At 35.8% G+C, this 12,159-nt stretch overlaps 1 protein-coding gene and 1 pseudogene across 3 annotated transcripts in view; both read right to left on the bottom strand.

Moving 5' to 3' along the window:
* Window positions 1-12,159, bottom strand: part of ADAMTSL1 (ADAMTS like 1) — a 1,125,968-nt gene that overhangs the window by 525,958 nt on the left and 587,851 nt on the right. The gene's annotated exons all lie outside the window — the stretch shown is intronic.
* LOC101447147 (peptidyl-prolyl cis-trans isomerase G pseudogene) lies at window positions 7,753-11,210 on the bottom strand (annotated as a pseudogene).

The raw sequence follows: 12,159 nt of genomic DNA, 5'->3' as shown, positions 1-12,159 counted from the left end.
AAGCACAAGGACAACCTTCACTCTATTTGTCCTTTGTCCTCTTTCCAAACTCTAATTTTTTGCTCTTTCTCTGAAACATATGCTGGCAGGCCACTATCTAGAAATAAAATATTCCTATATTTTAAAGATTGTTAATAGTGTTGGGCCTTTGTAGCAATATAGTCTACCACTGCAATGTCATCCTTTATTGCAACATTAATTTTTATGAGTGACCATAGATGAGGTAGCAAATCAGTGCCTAGATTCTGTTTGTCAATGGCACCCGGAGAGTCTGAGCTAGATTCACCCCCAAATGCAGGATAAAAAAATAAAAAATAAATAAAAAATATTGTCTTGGATACAAATCAATCAGACAAGGAAACATTAGGAAGTTTTCATAGTTATAAACTTTTTCTAAATATAAACACAAATGGTTTCCCATTCCAATAATGAAAGAATACCTAGTATTGGGCCAACGTTCCTAGTGAAAACAATATAAAAAGCAGGACAACATATAGAAAACTGTTAGGAGGCATTGGACAGAGTAAACTCAGGAAGGACTTGAGGAACTACGATTCTTCAAAGAAGTGTTGTGAGGAGTATGGAGACTGCAGAGAACAGTGATGAGTCTTACTGACATAAGGAGATAGGGGTCAGGTTTTGGGGGTTGCCACAGTGTCTGAGACTTGAGGGTCAAAAGGGTAGAAAGGAAGAAACTTCAGAGAAGGAGCCAAAAAAATATCTGCTCAAAATTTCCTCTCAAATCTCAGACTGACCTTTTTTTTTTTTTTAATTAGGGAAGTTGTGGGTTTACAAAACAATCATGCATGAAATACATGATTCCCATATACCACGATATTACTACCCTTGCATTTGTGTGGTGCATGTGTAACAGTAGAGGAAAGCACATTTTTATAATTGTTCTATTAATTATACACCATGGTTTAACTTAGGACCCACTGTTTGTGTTGTACAGTTCCATGGACTTTTTAAAAAAATTTTATTCCAGCAACATCTATGCAACCTAAAAATTTCCCCTTTAACCACATTCAAATATATAATTCAGTGCTATTAATTACATTCCCAATATTGTGCTACCACAACCACCATCCACTAACAAAACATTTCCATCTTTCCAAATAGGAACTCTTTACATTTTAAGCCTTAATTCCCTATTCCCTATCCCTACTCCACCCCTTGGTAAACTATATTCTAAATTCTGACTCTGTGAGTTTGCTCATTCTAGTTATTTCATGCCATACAAAAGTAAGATCATACAATATTTGTCCTTTTGTGTCTAGCTTATTTAACCCAACCATATGTCATTGAAGTTCATCAACATTGTTGCATGTATCAGCACTTTATTCTTTTTATGGCTGAATAATATTCCATGAGTGTGTATACCATATTTTGTTTATCCATTTATTGGTTGATGGACACTTGGGTTGTTCAAATTTTTGGCCATTGTTAATAATGCCACTATGAATGTCAGCGTACATGTATCTGGGCAGATCCCTGCTTTTTTTTTTTTTTTTTTAAAGATTTCTCCCTCTCCCCTGCCCCGTTGTCTGCTCTCTGTGTCCATGCACTGTGTATTCTTCTGTGTCCAGTTGTGTTCTCATCAGGTGGCACTGGGAATCTGTGTCTCTGTTTGTTGCATCATCTTGCTGCATCAGCTCTCCTTGTGTGTGGCATGACTCCTGGGTGGGCTGCGGTTTTGCATGGGGCAGCTCTCATTGCTCAGGGACCACTCCTTGCATAGGGGGCACTCTTACATGGGGGCATCCCTGCGTGGGTTGGCACTCTGCGTGGAGCAGCACTGTGTGTGGGTCAGCTCACCATATGAGCCAAGAGGCCCTGGGTATCGAACCCTTGGACCTCCTATATGGTAGGCAGACACTCTATCTGTTGAGCCACATCCACCTCCCGAAATCCCTGCTTTCAATCCTTTTGGGTATATACTAAGAAGTGCAATTGCTATTTCATATGACAGTTCTAATATTAATTTTTAGAGAAACTGCCAAACTGTATTCCACAGCACAATTTTACATTCCAATCAGCAATGAATGGATATTCTTATTTCTCTGCATCCTCTCTAACACTTGAAATTTTCTTTTTATTTAAATAGCTATTCTAGTGGTTGTAAAATGATACTTCATTGTGGTTTTGATTTGCATTTCCCTAATGGCTAATGAAGTTGAGCATCTTTTCATGTGCTTTTTTGGCCATTTGTATATCTTCTTTGGAGAAATGTCTATTCAATCCTTTTGCCAATTTTTAAATGGTGTTGTTTGTCTTTTTGTTGTTAAACTGAGGATTTCTTTATATATTCTGGATATTAAAACCTTATCATATAAGTGGTTTCCAAATACTTTCTCCAATTGTGTAGGTTGTCATATTACTTTCATGATGAAGTCCTTTCATGCACAAAAGTTTTTAATTTTGAGGAAGTCCCTTTTACCTATTTTTTTCTTTTGTTGCTAGTGATTTGGATGTAAAGCCTAAGGATCCTCTGCCTAACACAATTATCATGAAGATGCTTCCCTATATTTTTTTTCCAGGGGTTTTATAGTTCTGGCTCTTATTTTTAGGTCTATCATCAATTTTGAATTGATTTCTACATATGGTGTGAGATAGGGGTCCACCTTCATATTCTTGCAAATGAAGATCCTCACCACTTTGCTAAATTCATTTATTAGCTCTACGAGTTTTTTGTGGATATTTTAGGGTTTTCTCTATATAGGATGATGTTATCTGCAATAGTGAAAGTTACTTCTTCCTTTCCAATTTGTATGCCTTTATTCATTTTTCTTGCCTAATTGCTCTGGCAAGACCTTCCAGTACAATGTTCAATAACAATGTTGACAGTGGGCATACTTATCTTGATCCTGATCTTAGAGGGAATGCTTTTAGTCTTTCACCATTGATTATGATTTTAGCAGTGTTTTTTCATATACATCCTTTATCATGTTGAAGTAGTTTTCTTCTATTCCTTAGTTTTCTAATTGTTTTTTATCAGGAAATGATGGATTTGTCAGATGTCTTTTTTGTATCAATTGAGACATCATAATAATTATTTCTTCATTCTGTTTCTGTGTTGTATTACATTAATTTGTTTTCCTATACTGACCCACCTCCTTGCCTACCTGAGAAAAATACCACTTGATCAAGATGCATAATTCTTTTGATGTGCTGGTGGATTCAGTTTGCTATTATTTGGTTGAGGATTTTTGTATCTATATTCATAAGAACTATTGATCTGTAATTTTCTTTTCTTATAGTATCTTTATCTGGCTTTGCTATGAGGTTGATGTTGCTAGAATGAACTAGCAAGTGTCCCCTCCTCTTTAATTTTTTGGAAGAGTTTGAGTAGGATGGGTGTTAATTCTTCTTGGAATGTTTCATAAAATTGATTTGTGAAGCCATTTGGGCCTGGGCTTTTCTTTGTTGGGAGTTTTAATTATTATTATTTATTCAATCTCTTTACTAGTTATTCATTTGTTGAGATCTACTACTTCTTGAGTCAGTGTGTGTAGTTTGTATGTTTTTAGGAATTTGTTTGTACCCACTAGTTCATAGTATTCTCATTTAATCCTTTTGATTTCTGTGGGGTCAGAAATAATGTCTCTCTCTTCATTTCTGATTTTAGTCATTTGTGTCCTCTTTCTTTTTTATCAGTTTGGAATACGGCTTGTCAATTTTATCTTTTCAAAGAACCAAATAGATTGACCCTGCTTTTTTAAATTTTCTCAATTATTTCTGCCTAATCTTTGTTATTTCATTTATTTTGCTCACTTTGTGTTTAGTTTGTTTTTTTTTTTTTCTAATTCTTCTGGTTTTAAGGTTAGGTCTTTGATTTGAAATAGTTCTTCCTTTTGAATATAAACATTGAGATATAAATTTCCCTCTTAACATTGCCTTTGCTGCATCCCATAAGTTTTGTTATATTGTGTTTTCATTTTCATTCACCTCAAGATATTATCTAATTTCCTTTATGATTCTCCTTTTATTCATTGGTTGCTTAAGAGTACTTTGTTTAATTTCCACATACTTGTGAATTTTCCATTTTTCCCTATACTATTGATATCTAGCCTCATTCCACTGTGGTCAGAGAAAATATATTGTATGATTTCAATATTTTTAAATTTATTGAGACTTTTTATGACATAAGGTATTGTTTATCCTAGAGAATGATCCATGTGCACTTACGAAGAATGTGTATTCTGTTGTTGTTGGATGAAGTGTCCTATATATGCTTGTTTTGTCTAGTTGCTTTAGAGTATCACTCAAATATTGAATTTCTTTATTGATTTTCTGCCTAGATGTTCTATTAAGTATTGAAAGTGGTGTATTGCAGTCTCCTACTATTAAAGCAATATGTCAGATTTTCTCTTCAAATCTCTAAGTATTTGCTTCATGTATTTTGGGACTCTGCATTTAAATGTATTTATAATTGTTACATCTTCATGTTGAATTGACCCCTTTATTAGTACATAATTACTGTCTTTGTTCCTTATGTCTGTGACTTAAAGTCTATTTTACCTGCTATTAAAGGATAATGAGGTATAGATGTATACCTAAATATTTTAGAAATTTAAGAAAATGTGTGGAGACACTAAACTCTAAACAAATTAATGTATTTCATTGATTCTAATACCATTTTTTTCATATTTCAGCATGTCTGAAATTGAAATGTGTCATAATTCCATAGCAATTTAAAACCAGTTTTGTGAATTTATAAAAATAAATTTTTATTCATAATGTATTTTAGTTCAGATAATTGGGAGAATTATTTTCTCTGTCAACTTGGTGCCAATGCTGAAAAATGCTTGTTTTCTTGCTGTCCCTTTCTATATGGTACTTTTTGTTTGTTTATTTGTCCATACAGTCAGGGTGTACCCCTCCTATGTAGAAGTCTAATATTAGATTTCTCATCTTGACTTTTTTCTTTTGGGGGGGGGGCACATAAAATAATGGCACATCTTTCAATTATTGGCACCATGGATTCAAGCAATATGGATTCAAACTCATAGAATTTGTCCCTTTCTCCTGCTGAAAAGAATAATGCAGGATTTCCTTTTGGGATGATAATATCAAATTAGAAAGGAAGCAAGACACTCTCAACACTAAGTTCATAACTTAACTTCATAACTTCATTAGGAAATCTTTTAAGAACATCACCTGTGGATAAAGGGTAAGAGCATAGAGAGAGATAGGAAATAAAAATCAGATAAGAAATATAAAAAAAACTAAATTCAGTGATAATGACTGATTTATGCAAACAGTTAAAAAATAAAAGATCATAGGATCATAGTGAATGGCATGGCATGGAGAATGCAAATTATAATCAGATATTTATTTGAAGTATAAAAGATGGATCAGTATTGAGATATGTATATAGGAAGATTTGCATAGAAAACTTATTTGTACTTTTCTCAGAACCCCTCTTCAGGAATTGCTGAGTTTGATGTTTATAATTTAAAAAGGACAAAGTGAACTAAAAGAGGGTTTGAAAAAAAGTGACTTAAACCTTGACAATTAAGATCATGGCAAAATAAAAGTGTGTGTATGTGTATGTGTGTGAAGAAGCACAGTTGCAAGTAGTTGAAAGTATGTACTACATTTGCACTGAGCAATGCTAACATAAAACTATTAACTGCAGCATAAGGGATTTAGATTTGAAGGAGTAGCAGTGAACTGCCTCTGGTCTAAGTCAGAATCTAATTTCGTATCATTAACTCCAGGAGGGGCACTCTGATATTCCAGGGGATTCAGTCAACCGCACTACTTCCATGTTGAGCTCAATTTCTGCAGCCTTGAGAACCAAGTATCCTAATATCAGCTGTGACTGTGCAAATGCTGAAATACCTGAGATGCAGGCCAATAGCTTAATGAATGCTTTCAGGTTGGATAAAGTATGCTTGCCTCATAGGTACACTAGATAACTATGAAAAGCCTCTTCAGAGATCAGCCTTAAGCCTTCTTGGTCTCAATAGTATAACTCAAATGTTGATTAGCATCAACAATCTCCTTCTAGAGAAAGGCCAGGTGGAAAGGGTACAACTTCAGGCACATCTGGAGAGCAGAAGAGAACATAAAGGGATCTTGCCTTTCCTCTTTGATGTATACATCTCCTCTGCAGAGAAGCAGAACATTTTAAATTTTAGTTTAGCTTCTAGCATAAGACTCATACAATAGGCATCTGTGTCACAAACCCTAATAAAATAAAAAGTGTCCTATTTTAGCTGGGCTGAATCAAAACAAGTTAAACTACCCTTTTCACAATGGTTCAGTTCCAGACATACAACCTCAGAATTCTTTGCCCCCCTAAAATTGAGAAATACAGCTTGGGATAAATCCAATTCAGAATGTAATTTGGTTTAGTACTGCTTCAGATGTTCCAGAACTGATTCTGCATTGATCCTCCAACCATCCATTCACATCATTTTGCCAAATAAATGCCTTGTCAGAAAATAAGTCAGTTTCCATTTTGTCATTTCAAGTGCAAATTCCAGAGTCTTTCTTTGGAGATTAATAGGTGAAGCCCACCAGTCCTGTCTCTAAATGATCTCATTCCTCGAAGGCTGAGAATTCTGAATAAAGCAAAGGGATTTAATTCTACCTTGAATGCTGTATACTTCAGCTCAAGATCTGGCCTGGTAATCACCAAGACTCATGTTTTTCAGTTGTTTATCTCTAGTGGAAAAAGCAAGATTTAAAGCCTCTCTTGGCTGAGTAGATAGCTCATTTTTTAAAAACTTAGGTGAATTCAGTCTGGCTTCCTGTGAATACTGTTTTGAAATGCAGTTTACAAATCTTACTGCTGCTTTTCCATGACATAATGCAGGAAGACTAAAATAATGCTCACACACCTGGAAATGGCTTAAGGACAGGCAGGAATGAAGTGGGAGCAAGAAGAAACTCTGGCAGAATCTGTCCTGAAAAATGCACTATTTACCAAGTTGGTATATCAAACCTCAGACTAAATGATAAACAGAATTATTTAAAACCAACTTTCCAGGAGTCTTTGCAAGTACCCTCTCTGACAAATGCTGATGCTATAACACAACATGAAACAGCTGAAGTCAGCAGACCTGGCTCCACATCTTTCTAGTTTGCAGACATTTTTCGCACAGCCTTATTTATAACTCTATATAATGGGAAGTTTTCTCTTGGCAAAGAAGCTGATTAAGTGTTCCATTTAATAATGTAAAGCAAAGAATGCTTTCTTTTGCTGCAGACCAGCTGTTCTCATATAGTCTAAAATGGAGATTTGGTAACTATTTTCTGTAGTTGATGAATATAATCTTGAGATACAAAATGAATAATTAAATTCATGTTTAATTTCTAACCAATTTCCTTTTACCTATATTCAAGGCCATTCCTCTTAGTCCATTGTCTTTCTAACTTGGGGATACTAAAATGGACTTTTTGTGGTACATTTAAAGCAGAATAGTGTATAAAAAAATTATCTTTTTTCTGTCATAGTGGTCCCTTCATTTATATTTCTAGCCTTTTCAATTAGATCTTATATTTCTAATGTCAAGGATCCGTTTAACAAGAGCTGAAAAGCAAAAAGAGACTTAACAGGTATGGGGCCGAAAAAGAATGCTATAGGTAAATTATGTTATGGAGTCAGGGATATTAGCTGCTTTACTAAACATGTAAGCTTTTAAGAGTTTTTTATTCTTCTTGCCAATCAACTTGAGAATTTAAAACAATGCAACCCTATTCTATTTTTATTGTCCTGTTTTCCATCCAATGGTTGTCCCTCCTTCCTCTCCAACTTAAAAAAAAAAAAAATCCTTATCCTAGTGCTGGTTTTAAAGCTATGTGGCTCTCCTTCTCCTGCAAAATCACATTCTTATACTGGGCTAAATTTTTCACTTCATTCAATCAACCACCAATTAAGGGCTTTATTACTTTTAGTGGGCAATATCTGCATTGCCTTCAGTTGGGAAAAGCAAAAATATAAACCTGTTTCAAACTGCCTTACACATTAGGACATTTAGTTGTTTACCTAATAGGTAGACCGAGGTAGAATGGGTTGCAGAGTTGGTTTATCTCACAGCTTAATATCTTCAGGGACAGGTTCTTTTTTTTATCTATGTATACTATTGACTTCATCCCAAGCTTAGTTCCTTTCAAGGCTGTAGATGGAAGTCAAGAAAAATTGGGACATTTAATGAGAAAGAAGTTACATTTGTATGTTTCTCTCTCTTTCTCTCTCTTGTTTCAAGTTTATTAAAACTTCAGCAGTACAAATTATTCAGGTTGCAGATTATCAAAAGATCAACTTGATGTAGTCTTCATTAAAAGAAAAAAAAGACAAACATAAAACAACCCAAAAACAACAAAAAGAGGAAAACAATATGAGATCTATCAGCAAGTCTCTAAAACTTAAAATTTGAGATGGAATGAAAAAAGTTTATACAACTCACTCATCCTCTTTGTCTTCATCTGTGCCAAGGCTTGATTCATGATCAAATTTTTAATTTTTATCATGCATGTGGTTATTTTCTTGACCCTTTGATATTTGATTTATTTCATTTTCCATTGAGGATCTGGTCTTCTCATTCTCCTTATTTTTTGAGCTGTCATTGCCTTTACTGCTTGGTTTGCATTTTTGACAATGTACTTTGATCTCTACCAGCCTTTCCCCCCTGTTATACCTTGAGCTATTATGATCACAATTTTTAGAGTACATTCTTTTCTCATTGACAGAATTTTCTTTTCTATGTGAACTCTTTCTTTCTTGATTTCGGTATTTTTATTTGTTTCTGCTTTGACTTTCTTTTCTCTCTGAGCTCCACGAATTCTCCTCCTTCTCCTCCTATCCTTACTTCTTTTCTTCTGGGTATTGCTTTTCTCTCTCTGCTCCATGACCTTCCCCTTCTGTACTCCTGTTCTCTGTATCTATGGTACCCTTTGCTTCTGCTTCTATCTCATTCTTGACTTCTAGATGGTACTCTTCTGTTTCAACCTGATTTCTGTTTTGCCTTTAGTCATAGTATCTTTTCTACACTTAACTGTGCACATCTTTTTCCCTTACTTTTATTATGATCATGCTCATTACTTGGTGATTCTACCTGTTTAGACTTCTTTTTACTCCTATGCCTTTCTGGTCTTTCCCTTTAGAATCAGACTGCTTTTCTATTTCTTTAACATTCTCATGATCCCTTTCTTTACTCCTTCACCTCATCCTCTTTTTGTCATGTCTATTATGCTTTGAATCTCTTTCCTTACTCTTTGATTTCTCTTTGCTCTTACTCCTACTTTTAGATTAAGTTCTCTCCCTACACTTTATTTTTATTATACTTACCAACTTTATCTGAATTTCTGCTGATGTCTCTGCCTTTGTGGTTAGAGTTATGGTCTTTAACCTTCTTTTCCTTTTTGCTTTTTCTGTTTGACTTTCTGACACATGCTTGTGATCAGTTCCTTTTCCCTCTTTTACTCTAACTGTGCTTCTTTGATTTTCTTTTATTTCATTTAACTCACTCTTATCCCCTTTGATACATCTTTCACCACTTGATACCCTCATTTTTTGAGCTGTCTGCATCTCTTGCCTCCAATTTGGAGGAGTCTCACTATGCCTGAAACGATCTCTTGATTTGGATCTGGAAGAAGTTCAATAACACGTTGGTCCTCTTCCCTTAATTTTCCTGCCAGGCCTAGTAACTAAAAGTCACCTTTGGTATGAAATAAGCTGAGAGTAGGTGGATTACAGTCTCTCTCTTTAACCCTCTCGCTGTTTTCCTTTCTTTTTCATCAGCTTTAGGAGGACTATTTCTCATTAGGAGCCTATTTTCACATATAGGAGAGATTTCTTTTGAATGGACTATAGACCAGGGTTGTGCTTCAAGATTTGCAGTCTCACTTTCACTAGATGGGTTTTCCTATTTTTCTTTCATTTCTTTTCTTTCTTGTGTTTTTGGGAGTTCTTTCTGCATTTCTTTTTTCTTTTTTTAAATTTTTCTTCAGGAGCACTTTCAGAATCAGAAGAGGACTAAGAATCACTTGAGCTATCGGTGTCACTGGATAATGATTATGATGATGATGATGATGATGATGATGATGATTTATGCCTTTTCTTTTCTTCTTTCTTACCTTTAGATTTGGGGATTAGTGCTCCACAACTGAGTATCCATACCTCAGCAAATGGTTTGCTAGCTACATCAGTTTTTTTGGTTTTCTATCTCTCTCACAACTTCTTGACCAGAGATCACTTGGCAAAAACAACATGATACCCAACTAAATGGGGAGTTGGTTTAGTTGTTATAAAGAACAGTGAACCATTTGTATCATTCCCTCTTTTGGTCATGGACAAGATAAATTCCTTATTGTATTTAGCAGCAGAACTCTCATCTTCAAAAAAATCTTCCATAAATAGATTTTCCTTCTCATCCATTTCCTTCACTGAAGCCACCACCTTGAACCATAAAATCCTTGACAACTCTGCGAAAGATGACTTTTATAATGAAATGGCTTCTGGGTAGATATCCCTGTACCCTTTTCACCTGTACAAAGGCAACAAAAGTTCTCACAAGTTTTGGGACACACATCAGAAAATAATTCAAAGACAACTCTTTCAGCAGGTTGATTGTTAATGGTGATGTCAAAAAATCATCTAGGACACTGCATCTTTATTCCCATGACTCCAATACGTCAATCTTTAAATAGGGAAAGACAAAAGTCAAGAACTAATCCAATGCTTTAGACCCTGTACCGGTACAATTTCTTCTCCACGGGAACTGGTCTGCCAAAATGCTTCAAATCTACTGCCGCCAGGAAAGGCACTAAAGCTCACTACTTGCTTCCCTTCCCCACCACTCAGTCTTGGCATGAAGGAATTTCTCTTTTAAAGTAAAAAATAGCCATTTCCAGAAGCCCCCACCAATATGCTAACATCTCTTTCACTCAAATTGGCTTAGCCCTGCCTACCATCACCAAACACTGGCAAAACGTTATAGGATTATTGGGGTGAAATGGATCTTGATTAACTTCAGTGCCTTAGTATCTTCTCTAATATCTTTCCTAAGTTTGAACTCTGCTCCAAATGAACACTCCAATTCCTGAGTCCCACTATGGAAGGATATGAGATATGGCTGGCACAGTAGTCCCTTCACTTTAAATGATGCAAGGAGAGACAGGACCTAGAACAATACCTAGAGAGGCCAACCATTTAAGTTTGGCTGGAACTCAGGGGTTTCATGGGACATGAGACTTGTCCCACTTCATGCTAAAACCTGGACAGTTCTAGTAAAACCAGGATAATTGAAAACCCTGTCTGCTCTTTAATCCATACCAGATTCAAATTGCCATGACCTCTCTTGAAAAAGTGGAGGAAATAATACATTTGTAGGCATTTAAGTACAATATCAGCAGCAATAGCCCTTTTTAAAGTATGGATAATTAGTCCAGATATTTTAGTATACTATATGCATGTGTACTCTTTAATAATACTTACATCATGTACATATATCATAGACTCATAAACTTGGTGGGTTGCAAGGGACTTTTTTTTTTTTTTTTAAGATTTTTTTTTTCTCTCCCTTTCCCTGCCCTCCGCCTTCCAGTTGTCTGCACTCTGTGTCCATTCGCTGTGTCTTCTTCTGTGTCCACTTATATTCTTGCCAGCGGCACCGGGAATCTGTATCTCTCTTTGTTGTGCCATCTTGCCGCGTCAGCATTCTGTGTGTGTGGTGCTATTCCTGGCAGTCTGCACTTTTTTCACAACGGGCAGCTCTCCCTAGAGGGTGCACTCCTTGTGCGTGGCGCCCCCCTATGCAGGGGACACCACAGCATGGCAGGGCACTCCTTGTGCTCATCAGCACTGTGCGTGGACCAGCTCACCACATGGGTCAGGAGGCCCTGGGTTTGAACTATGGACCTCCCATATGGTAGGCAGACACTCTATTCATTTAGCCAAATCCGCTTCCCTGCAAGGGACTTTAGAGATTCCTTGTACTTCTCATTCGCTCATTCATTTAACAAACTGAGTAGAATACCCAAAGAAGAAACCCTCTCTAAAGAAGACTATAAACTCTATCTCTAAGGCAAACATATGTCTCTTCAGCGTATAATATTATGCCTGGAATATGATTAGTGCTCAGGAAATATTGTCTTGAATTGAGTAGTCAAAATAGATAAAGGTAAAGCATTCTCTTGTCTTAGACC

Source organism: Dasypus novemcinctus, chromosome 8 (genome assembly GCF_030445035.2).
Source record: "Dasypus novemcinctus isolate mDasNov1 chromosome 8, mDasNov1.1.hap2, whole genome shotgun sequence".
Lineage (NCBI taxonomy): Eukaryota > Metazoa > Chordata > Mammalia > Cingulata > Dasypodidae > Dasypus > Dasypus novemcinctus.
The sequence above is the reverse complement of the archived record's forward strand: the minus strand, read 5'-3'. Positions and strand labels throughout refer to the sequence as shown.